The 10,315-nt window shown below is 33.7% G+C and overlaps 1 long non-coding RNA gene across 1 annotated transcript; it reads right to left on the reverse strand.

Moving 5' to 3' along the window:
• Window positions 1–7,008: 7,008 nt before the first annotated feature.
• On the reverse strand, window positions 7,009–9,678 carry LOC107872412. Its single transcript, XR_001674827.2, has 3 exons — window positions 8,532–9,678; window positions 7,611–7,740; window positions 7,009–7,542 (listed from the first exon to the last, which is right to left on the reverse strand). It is a non-coding gene; the product is annotated as an uncharacterized LOC107872412 (long non-coding RNA).
• Between the last annotated feature and the right edge of the window lie 637 nt (window positions 9,679–10,315).

Below are 10,315 nucleotides of genomic sequence, written 5' to 3' on the forward strand. Positions count from 1 at the left end.
GAATTTCATACGAAAATGAAACTTGAAACTATTAAAGAAAAATCTTTTTGTGGTTTTCTTTTAGAGATGTATATGACACTTACTCTAAATAAAGAGTAAAGAATTTTGTTTTGAATTTTTTAGATTCCTATACAAAATGAAACCTATAATTACCAAAGAAAAATCCTTTTGGATTTTTAGTTTTGAATTTCATACGAAAACGAAACTTGAAACTATTAAAGGAAAATCTTTTTGTGGTTTTCTTTTAGAGATATATATAAAACCTACACTAATAAAGAGTGAAGAAAATCTTTTTAAATTTTTTAAAATAAGATTCTCGAACCCACAATAGGCTGCCTACGTATCTCACTCCTGAGAGAGGAGAATTAGGAGTGCGTAGTTCGTCAAGATTGGACAATTAAAGATTAACGGACAGACTAAACCACGAGTTAAGAGACACAACAAAGACTGACGATAAAAAACATCAATAAAATCTTTTTTGAGTTTTCATTTTGACACTTCACACAAAAATAACACCATCAACTATGAAAGAAATTTTTTTTTTGGTATTTGCATTATATGCAATGTACAAAACTTCTACCATCTTTTTTACAATTTTTCTTTTATAAAAAGGTCCTATTAAAAAAAAAGACTTTTTGGAGTTTTCAAATTGTGATTGCTTGCTAAAGGAAAAATCTTTTTGATGTTCTTATGTTTTGAGAAAATGAGTGCAAAAGGTAAAAAAAAATTTTGAATTTTTGGATTATGAAAAATAAAGCCCTAAAACTCTAAGAAACTACGAAATTCTCTTTTTTTTCTTCTTTTTTCTCCTTGCCTAAACACACACTCCTTTAATTCTAGTACATGTTTTCCCCAAATCAATCCATCAAATGATCCCGTTACCCTCAAAGATACGACAATTAGCACGTAGAGATGCTTTAGAGGTGAATCTCCTACAAAGGGCCCAGTGGATCCCGCAAAGTCACAATATGATGCAGATAAGCATGACCTAAAAGCTGACCTACGTTGGGGTTCACTAACAAGGCTATTCGGGGGAGCATACGGTCAATAGTGACTGCGATAGCTTTCCACCCACTCCATACCAATCGATGGCTCCCCCTCTTAAAATAAGGGTAACTCAACTAGAGCTTATATACACAGAGTGTACTATAGAACTTGTTGCAGAAAAATTAACTCGGGTTATGCAAATGATGTCAGATATAAAGCGGTAACACATAAGAGAAAAACTATAAACACGTAGCACGAAGGTACTTAACAATGATAAAACAAATACAAATAATAATACAAACAATGTCTATACACCCATAATGTCAAACTAAGCCGATACAACTCAAAACAATAAGTTCGAATTCTGAAAAATCCCCAGTGGAATCGTCAGAGCTGTCATACCCCTTTTTTCTTACCAAAAGATTAATTTTAAGTTTGAAGAGGGTTTTTATTGTTAAGTGACAAAAGAAAACATTTTTTGTTTTGAAAAGGATCTTTTACAATTAAATTTAGAGTCTTTATTTGACATAAATCGGGTGTGCTAAGTCAGCTTTGAAAATTCTTTTTCAAAATAGTTTGACTCTAAAACTGATCTGCAAACAGAGATTCTAGTTAAGGAATTCTGTTGACCGAGGGGAAGGTGTTAGACACCCCTCGATCTCGTAGTTCAACCACGGTCGCTTCGTGGAGTATATCGGCTAGTACGACACTATAAAATGTATAACCAAACAAAACACACAATAAGAAAATAAATAATCAAACAAACAAAATAAAAAAAGGTTAATGTCCAGTCCAATTATTAGAAACCGAAATTAAAAAAATGCGAAAATGTAAACCTACTTTTTTCTAAGCTAATCCTAAACTACGCTCGAATGCTTTACCCGATGCCTTGGGCCTTGATTATGAACCTCCTTCGAAGACATGATACATCGGGGCATTCCCCTGTGGATAAATATAATTTCCTCTGGGTCATTCCTCGGATATGAATACAATTTCTCAATTTCATGCGATGAAATAAAACTACCTGAGACACAATAATTCAATATCTCAACAATCATCGATTCCTATAATTTGCCTACCGGGAAAAGACATCATTTCCACCCCAAACTATACTCGAAAAGTATAAGTCACACCTAAACTATACAAGTGACCCATTACACACCTAAACTATATAAAAGTGATATTATTTCCTCCCTGCGACACCCATGCCCAAGTTTAATGAGTGGAGTGCACTCCACTCGCCCTCTTGTGGTGCCACGTGTCTAATTTAATTTTCCTTTTTTATTAAAACTTGACCCGACCCTATTACTCTTTTAACCCATCTATTTAACCCATCCAACCCAACCCAACCTCATTTTATACCCTAACCCAATCAAACCTCTTCATCCAAATGAAAAGTCATCGGATGAGATCAAAAATGTGGTAGATGATTCACCTCTCTTCACTCTTTCAATTTTTTATCTAATTTAAACCCGATAGAAGAGATAAATAATAATTTTGCTCTATTTCTAATTGTTGACAAGTAAAAATTGTTTTTTTATCTCTTTTCAGTTCAAGTTGATTTGGTTGATTTCAACAGAGGTGGTATAATCTAGGATAAACACTTAAGGTTATGATATTTTATGTAGGAACTACTGATCTTCAGTTCAAAGGTTAGCTTTCTTTCCTAAATATAGTAGATCTAGGATTTATTTTCATTCCTAAGTTAGATCTACGGTTTTTTGAGTTAGGGTTTTTTCGTCTTTAATTTGTCCAAATTAACATTTTATTTTTATTTAGATGCTCAATATGTGATAATATAACCCTTTACATTTATAATAGTTCAATTTTACTAGGGTTTTGACGAAGGTTTTTAATTAGGGTTTTTGAATTAGGGGTTTTTGTTTTCTTTAGTTTATCTTGAAAACTGATCTGTTATAGTTTGTTTATGTGCTTCAATCTGTAACAATATGAGCTGTGAGGTTCAATATATGATAAATAACATGTGATACTTATAATTGTTGCATAAATACTACAATTGTTTTTATTTTTGTGTACTGTGAGACTTGTATCTTTTTGGTTTTTATGTATTATGAGACTTGTATCTTTATTGTGTTTTTGTGGTCAATGATTTTAGGTTTATAAAATGAGTTATGAACTGATCACTTTGAGATTTTACCATGGTGGAGAACTTAATATGGGTAAGGTAAAGGGGAAAAAGGAAAAAAGATATGAGGGTGGACAAGTTACTGAATTTTTGGATGTTGATGTAGATAGGTTGTATTTATTTGAATTTAGGGATTATGTAAGGTATTTAGGGTGTATTCCCAAACAATGCGTACTATATGTTAGACTGCCCAAATGTTCTAAATTAAAAGAAATTAGGTCAGACAAGGACACACTTGACATTTCAAAGAAATTGGGTAATGGGCAAGTTTTGGAAGCTTTTGTGTGTCACATGGTTGGTGAACCTGAGGTGGCCCCACTTTTGGAATTTGTAAGTGATGGAGAATGGCATGTGGAGGGGAAAAGTGGTGTGTCTTTTAATAAAGACAACAGGGCATCTAAAATAGTGAAGATGCCCCTCCTTTTAACCAACCTATTGCTCATACTTCTTCTCTTCCTACTGACCAACCTAATGCTCATGTCTCTTCTCCTATAGCTGCTACTCCTAGTATTTATACTGCTTCTCCTAGTAGTTCTATTGCTGCTCCTATTAATTCTACTGCTGCACCTTTTAAATCAGTTGTAGATTCAGATATAGAATCTATTGATGAAGGTATAGAGATTGGGAGTGATGTGGATGAATATGTGGATGAAAAGTTAAGAGGTTTTTGGGAAAAAAAGAGGAAAAAAAGAAAGAGGGAAGAGAGACGAGTAATTCCTGAACATATTAAGTTAGAAACTAGAAGAAAGGGACTAGATATTAGCTATGATGAATCTGCAGGTGGTGATAGAAATTGTTTGGAGGGAAAGTTAGCTGGTGATGAACCTTTTTACCCATCTGATGAAGCTGCCAGCTTTGAAACTGATTCAGATGATGTAATAGATGAAGAATATAAAGTTGAACAAGTTAAACACAAAGATAAAGCTAGAAGGAGGAAAAAAGTTAAGAGAGTTGCATATAATTCAGACTGTCAGAAAGTTGTGTGGGAGTTAGGGCTTGTTTTTGAAAGTGTTAATGAATTTAGAGCTGCTGTTACTAAATATGCTGTTGCTGAACATGTTGCAATTGAGAAATGTGTTAATGAACCTACAAGGGTAAGGTTTAGGTGTACAACTGGTTGTTCATGGCTTCTTTATGCTAGCATTGATTCTAGGTCTATGAACTTTGTTGTGAAAACCTATAATTCAGTTCATAAGTGTGATCCTATCAATAGGAATATACTTTGTAATACCAAGTTCTTAGCTAGACACTTTAATGAAAGGATAAAGAAACAACCAAATATTAGAATTTTTGAGTTTCAGCTGCTTATTAAGAAGGAGCTGGATTTACATGTTGGGAGAACAGTGTGTAGAAGAGCTAAAAATAAGGTGATTGCAGAACTGATGGGTGACTATAATTTGGAATTTGAGAGAATTTTAGATTATAGAGATGAGTTGTTAAGATCAAATCCAGGTAGTACATGTGTAGTGAAGCTTCATGATGCAACATTTGAAGATGGTAGAAAAATGTTTCAAGATTTCAACATATGTTTTGATCCAATGAAGAAGTCCTCCTAACTGGTTGTAGGAAGTGCATTGGTTTGGATGGATGTTTTTTAAAAGGAGTGACAAAAGGGCAGTTATTAGTTGATGTGTGTAAAGATGGTAACAATCAAATGTTTCCACTGGCATGGGCAGTGGTTGAGATTGAAAACAAGACCACTTGGAGTTGGTTTATCACGATTGTAAAAGAAGATCTTCAGCTAGGAAATGGGACACATTTGACAGTGAAACAGGCATGCAAAAGGTAAAGAAATGTTGTTTTTACTTCTGTTTCTGTTTCTGTTTATGTTTATGTTGTAACTATTTTTGTTTTTGTTTTTGTTGTAGGGATTAGAAATTGCTGTAACTGAATATTTACCAAATGTTGAACATAGAATGTATGCAAGGCATGTCCTTGGAAACTGGTCAAAAGATGCTATATGTAGAGGTATTGAGAAGAAAAAATGTTTTTGAAAGTGTGCAAGATCTACCTTTTAGGCTGAGCTTAGGGAAAACATTAGCTATATGAAGATGTTAACGAAAGAAGAAATACTAGATAAGTTGATGTATTTTAATCTAGAGAGATGGAGCAAGGTTTACTTTAGTTTTGGAACAAAGTGTGATGTTTTAGACAACAACATGGCAGAATGTTTTAATGCATGGATTTTAGGAGCTAGGGATAAGACTATAATTACAATGATAGAGGAGATAAGGGTAAAAATGATAAAAAGAGTGGGACAGATGAGGGATTATTGTGAAACTTGGATCAGTGACATTTCTCCAATGGCTATGAAAGTGCTAAATGATAATACAACAAGGTCTATGAAGTACAGCATAGAATGGAATTCTGATACGGGGTATAAGGTGCTTGATAGACGATATAGTCATATTGTGGATCTTGCTAGAGAATATTGCAGTTGTAGAGCATGGATGTTGAAGGGTATACCATGTCCTCATGCAGTGGCTACTTTTCACCACAAAAAATTGGAACCAATAAACTACATCTCTCACTAGTACAATAAAGAAACTTACATGAACACATATAGTTTATTCATTCAACCAGTTTTGAATATGAAGATGTGGTCACAATCACAAAATATCTCTGTTATGCCACCTCCTATTAAGAAGCTGCCAGGTAGGCCTGGAAAGAATAGGAAGAAAGAAGAACGTGAAACCAAAAAAAAAACTGGAAAGTTGTCCAAGAGGGAGATTGAGATTTCATGTGGCACTTGCCATAGCAAGGGTCACAATAAAAGAAGATGTCCAACAGGTGCACCTGCTGCTGGCACTAATGCAAATCCTGGCCCAAGTCCATCTGCTGGTGCAGACCCAAGTACAGGTCCAAGTGCAGTCCCAAGTGCAGCACCTACTGTTGGAAAAGAAAGAGGTTCAACTAGAATAGGAAGGGGTAGACCACCAAAGAATTCTACAAAAAAGGTATTTTATTTAATTTGATAGTGTTGTGAACTAATTATGCTTGCCTTATACTAAATATCTTCTTTTCTTTATTTTTAGTGTGCTGACAGACTAAGAATGGTTGGAATGGGATTACCTCACACACAAAGTGGATGCACAATTCTTAATGTAAGTTTACTACTACATTTACTATCTAATTTTATTTAATACAATTTCATTTACTAAAGTTGACACTTTTTTCATTTGAGCAGCCGAGAATGCCTAGTGAAAGATTCAAAACTGCCAAGTCTTCAGCATTTGTGACTGGAAATCTCGGATATACACCAAAAACTGGTGTAAAATGGAAAGGAAAAAAAGCTATGACCTCCAAGCAACTACAAGATAAGAGGCAGAAAACAAATGCAAACAAGGTCCAAGGCTGCACACTTAAGTCAAGAAAGCTCCAATATTCAATCTCTATGAGAAGTTGGTGTAGATTACATTTAACACTGTATAAATCTTGGCAGTTGTGACTGTATTTAAGATTGTTTTTGATAATTCACTGATGTTGGCAGCTGGGACTTCATTTATGACTATTTTTTGGTAGTTCATTGATGTTGGCAGCTGTGACTGCTTTAAGAACAATCTATTAGTGGCAGCTTTGACTACATTTTGTAACTGTAATTAGTTTAATAGTACTGATCTTTTTGTAAATGTATTGGTTGCAAGATGTAATTGACACTCATTTTTTGTTAATGATTGTGCAGTTGTAAGTTTATTGTTGCTGAAATTTGTGTTTTTGCTTTTACACCAGTTGTGGCTGCATTTATTAATGTTAAATTTGTGTTGTAATATTGAAATTTGTGTTTGTGCTTGTACAGCAACTGTGATTGCATTTAGTGTCGTTATGCATACAAATTGCAACACAAAGAACCACTGAAAACAAAGCCAAAAATTTAAGTTCAACCGTCAAATTTCATTACACAACAATTTAATTACATAAACTGGCAGTTTTGTCAAAGGTAACACCTAATAATTGATACAAATTTCAGCCCCCTAAAACATAACAAAAACAAAGCAACTTAGTTTAGGGTATCCTTCTTGGAGATCCTTTCAAGAACATGAATTGAAATAGAAAACAAACACCCAAAATACATACACAAATGAGAGAAGTCCATAGTTGTTTTTCCCTTTTCTTGGACTTAGCCAACTTGATCTTCCATTTCTTCTCATTTGCCTTCATCATCTTCAAATCATCCTAAAAACTATCCATTTGCAATTTATTTTGTTAATGTCTATTTTGCTCTCCACAGATTTGGTTGTCCTAGTAGTCTTGTCATCAACTATTTTGTGTTCACAAAATGCACAATTTGTTGAAGATTCAACTATTTCCTCAAGCTCCCCAATTCTTCCCAACAATTTAGGAATAACAAATTTTGATCATTCATCAATAGAATCATCCTTCCAAAGCCAAAAATTGCATGATCTAGCATTCTAAAATGAAAGCAATTAGATTCTTATACACCATTCAAGATCAATGTTTGAAGGAAAAATTCACTTACTCCATAGTAAGGACAAGTCCAATATCGTCTACCTGGATTTCTTGAGGTCCATGAAGTCATCAAAGGCAAAAAATATCCATGTTTGCATCGAACCTCGACCAACTCGTGATCTTCTTCTTGCTTATAAAGTCTACTCAAACTTATCTTAGTCATTAAAGTAACTTGATTAAGAAAACAAGGTTTAAGAGAGGTTGAACAACATTTGAGGGAAGAAAAAATTATGAAAATGGCAACAAAATTAAGACAAAATAATCATCAATATAGCAAGAAATAAAAGGACTAGAAAGATTTAGTTACCAATTCTTCAAACAAATGCTCTTCAATTTTGATTTTGAGAGATAAAATTGGGAATTAGGGTTTCCTTTTGAGCCCCAAATTATATTTAAATAAGAATAGATCCGTTGCATATTAAAGAGATATACTTTTAGCCGTTTAAGTTTGTCACTGAATAGGCTAGACGCGCTTCCACCAAGTGTAACATACTCGCCTAAGAATGGGTGTCGCGGGGAGGAAATAATATCACTTTTATATAGTTTAGGTGTGTAATGGGTCACTTGTATAGTCTGGGGTAGAAACGATGCCTTTTCCCTATGCCTACCCAAACCTAAGATTTGTCTATCGATTCTCGGCCTAAAATATGATACTACCGTGTTTAAACAACATCAAAATTATTCAAGATGACAAATTAAATAAAATTACGAATTAGCCGACTTTCAATACCACCCCAAATTACAATTTATCCCCAAATTGAATCTAAATTATTTGATTATCCAATTTACACAATCAATCCATCGATATCAACAATCACTTACGTGATCCAAACATATCAAAATCAATGAAAACAAAATCCACACATTGATAAATTTATCACACAAAGTATCAACCAATTAAAATTAATTGAGAATGAGATTAAGAATTGACCTTAATGTCACTTTCATTCCATTAAAAAGAGAATCTTTGCAGATTCAGAACCTCAAACTAGCACGCAATAAATGAAAAACCTTGACCTCGATTGTCTCTTTTCTTTGAATGATAGTGCAATGAACCAAGGTATATACCCACAAATAATACGAGCAATCCGAACACCCAAATTATAACCACAACTTGAGCAGCGAATGTGATTTCTGGTCTGCTTGTGCAATCAATGGGATTTTCGGCAGATTTAAACTGAAAACAGGGAGAGAATAACCTTTTTGGCATGAATTTAGGTCGAAATGGAACTGACAGTACTTTTCTTCGGTCGGTTTCACCGAAACAGTAGCCAAACCGTGGCTTTCAATCTATCTGGCAGTAATTCGGTCTAGTTTCTAGCAAAAACTCACCAAAAATAGCCAAACACCCAATTCTCCTTTTTTTGATCTCTCTCTGTTTCTCTAATCTAGCTCTCACAACCCCTTTTTCCATCCATCACCGATGGTGTATGTCGATGAGTGTATCGTGAGTGACATGATGTGTGGATGTTTTTCCTGCGGGGTACGTGCGAACTCTGGTGAACTGTGTGTGTGTGTGTGAGCTGTTCTCTCTGCCTGTGTATTGTAGTGTTCACAAAAAAATGGAAATTATTTCCTCTAGTCTGTAAAATATATTATTGTTTATGTACCTATCTAACTCTGAGTATGTGTTTTTCTCCGTTGTTATGTGGGTGTTCTTTGAAAGATAAGAAAAATGAAGACCTCCTTCTAGTGAGGTGTCTGTGAGTATATGTATTGTTACTCTCAATCTCTACACCTGTGAGTAAATGGATGTATGGATCCCGTTAGAGGAGAGAATGGTCATAAAAGTAAGTTGGGAGGGGTATGTGGGGTAGGTGGGGTAAGATGTGGGGGTGGAAGATGGCAAAATTAGTTAGGGTGGATAGTGAATTCGTTGAGGGCTTGTTAGGGATTTATTATTTTGTATTTTAGTGGGGAAATCATGACATGATTGAGGGTACATGATAGAATTGGGTAAATAGGTAAAAATACATTTTCGAGAGGGACAAAATTACGTATCTACAGTTATTTTTCATATTTTATTTATATTGCATGTTATTTTCTTTTGGGCTGAATCACTTTAGACCTAGCCTATTTACGTACTATTGAATGTGTTGATTTTTATTTATAAATAGAATATATGCTCAGTGTTGATTTAAAGACAAAAAAAAATGAAAAAAAATTATACTACAACTTAACTTATCATAACAACTTAAAATCTCAACAATTTGAAATATTACATAAATTTCTATTTTTACTTAAAATCTTGATATATCACTGAAGAATGTGATACATCTGTGTAAAATTAAGTGATATATTCGGAAGAATGTGATGCATCCGTGTGGACTAAATCAGAGACTTTTAATAATTTTAGAAAGAGTTGAGATAGTGAGTAATTATCTCCAAAAGAATTGAGATTTTTATAACTTTTAAAAAAAACTAATTTTAAAAGTTAAAAAACTAACACTTAATTAACAAATAGTGTGTTTGGTAGAAGGAAAACATTTTTTGGAAAATGTTTTCTAATTTTTTTCATGTTTGGTTGGCTTAATATTTTGAAAAATATTTTTTTAAAATCAACTTATTTTCCTCAAATTTAAGGAAAATGACTTCTCTTCAAAAAGTAAGGAACATTTTTCAAACTCTTTCAACCCCACTCTCAACTTGAAATGTGCATAACTCTCAAATCACTCCTCCCCTAAATCCCCTACCACACCCATCCAAAAAAAAAAA

This window comes from Capsicum annuum, chromosome 5 (assembly GCF_002878395.1).
Source record: "Capsicum annuum cultivar UCD-10X-F1 chromosome 5, UCD10Xv1.1, whole genome shotgun sequence".
Classification (NCBI taxonomy): Eukaryota; Viridiplantae; Streptophyta; class Magnoliopsida; order Solanales; family Solanaceae; genus Capsicum; species Capsicum annuum.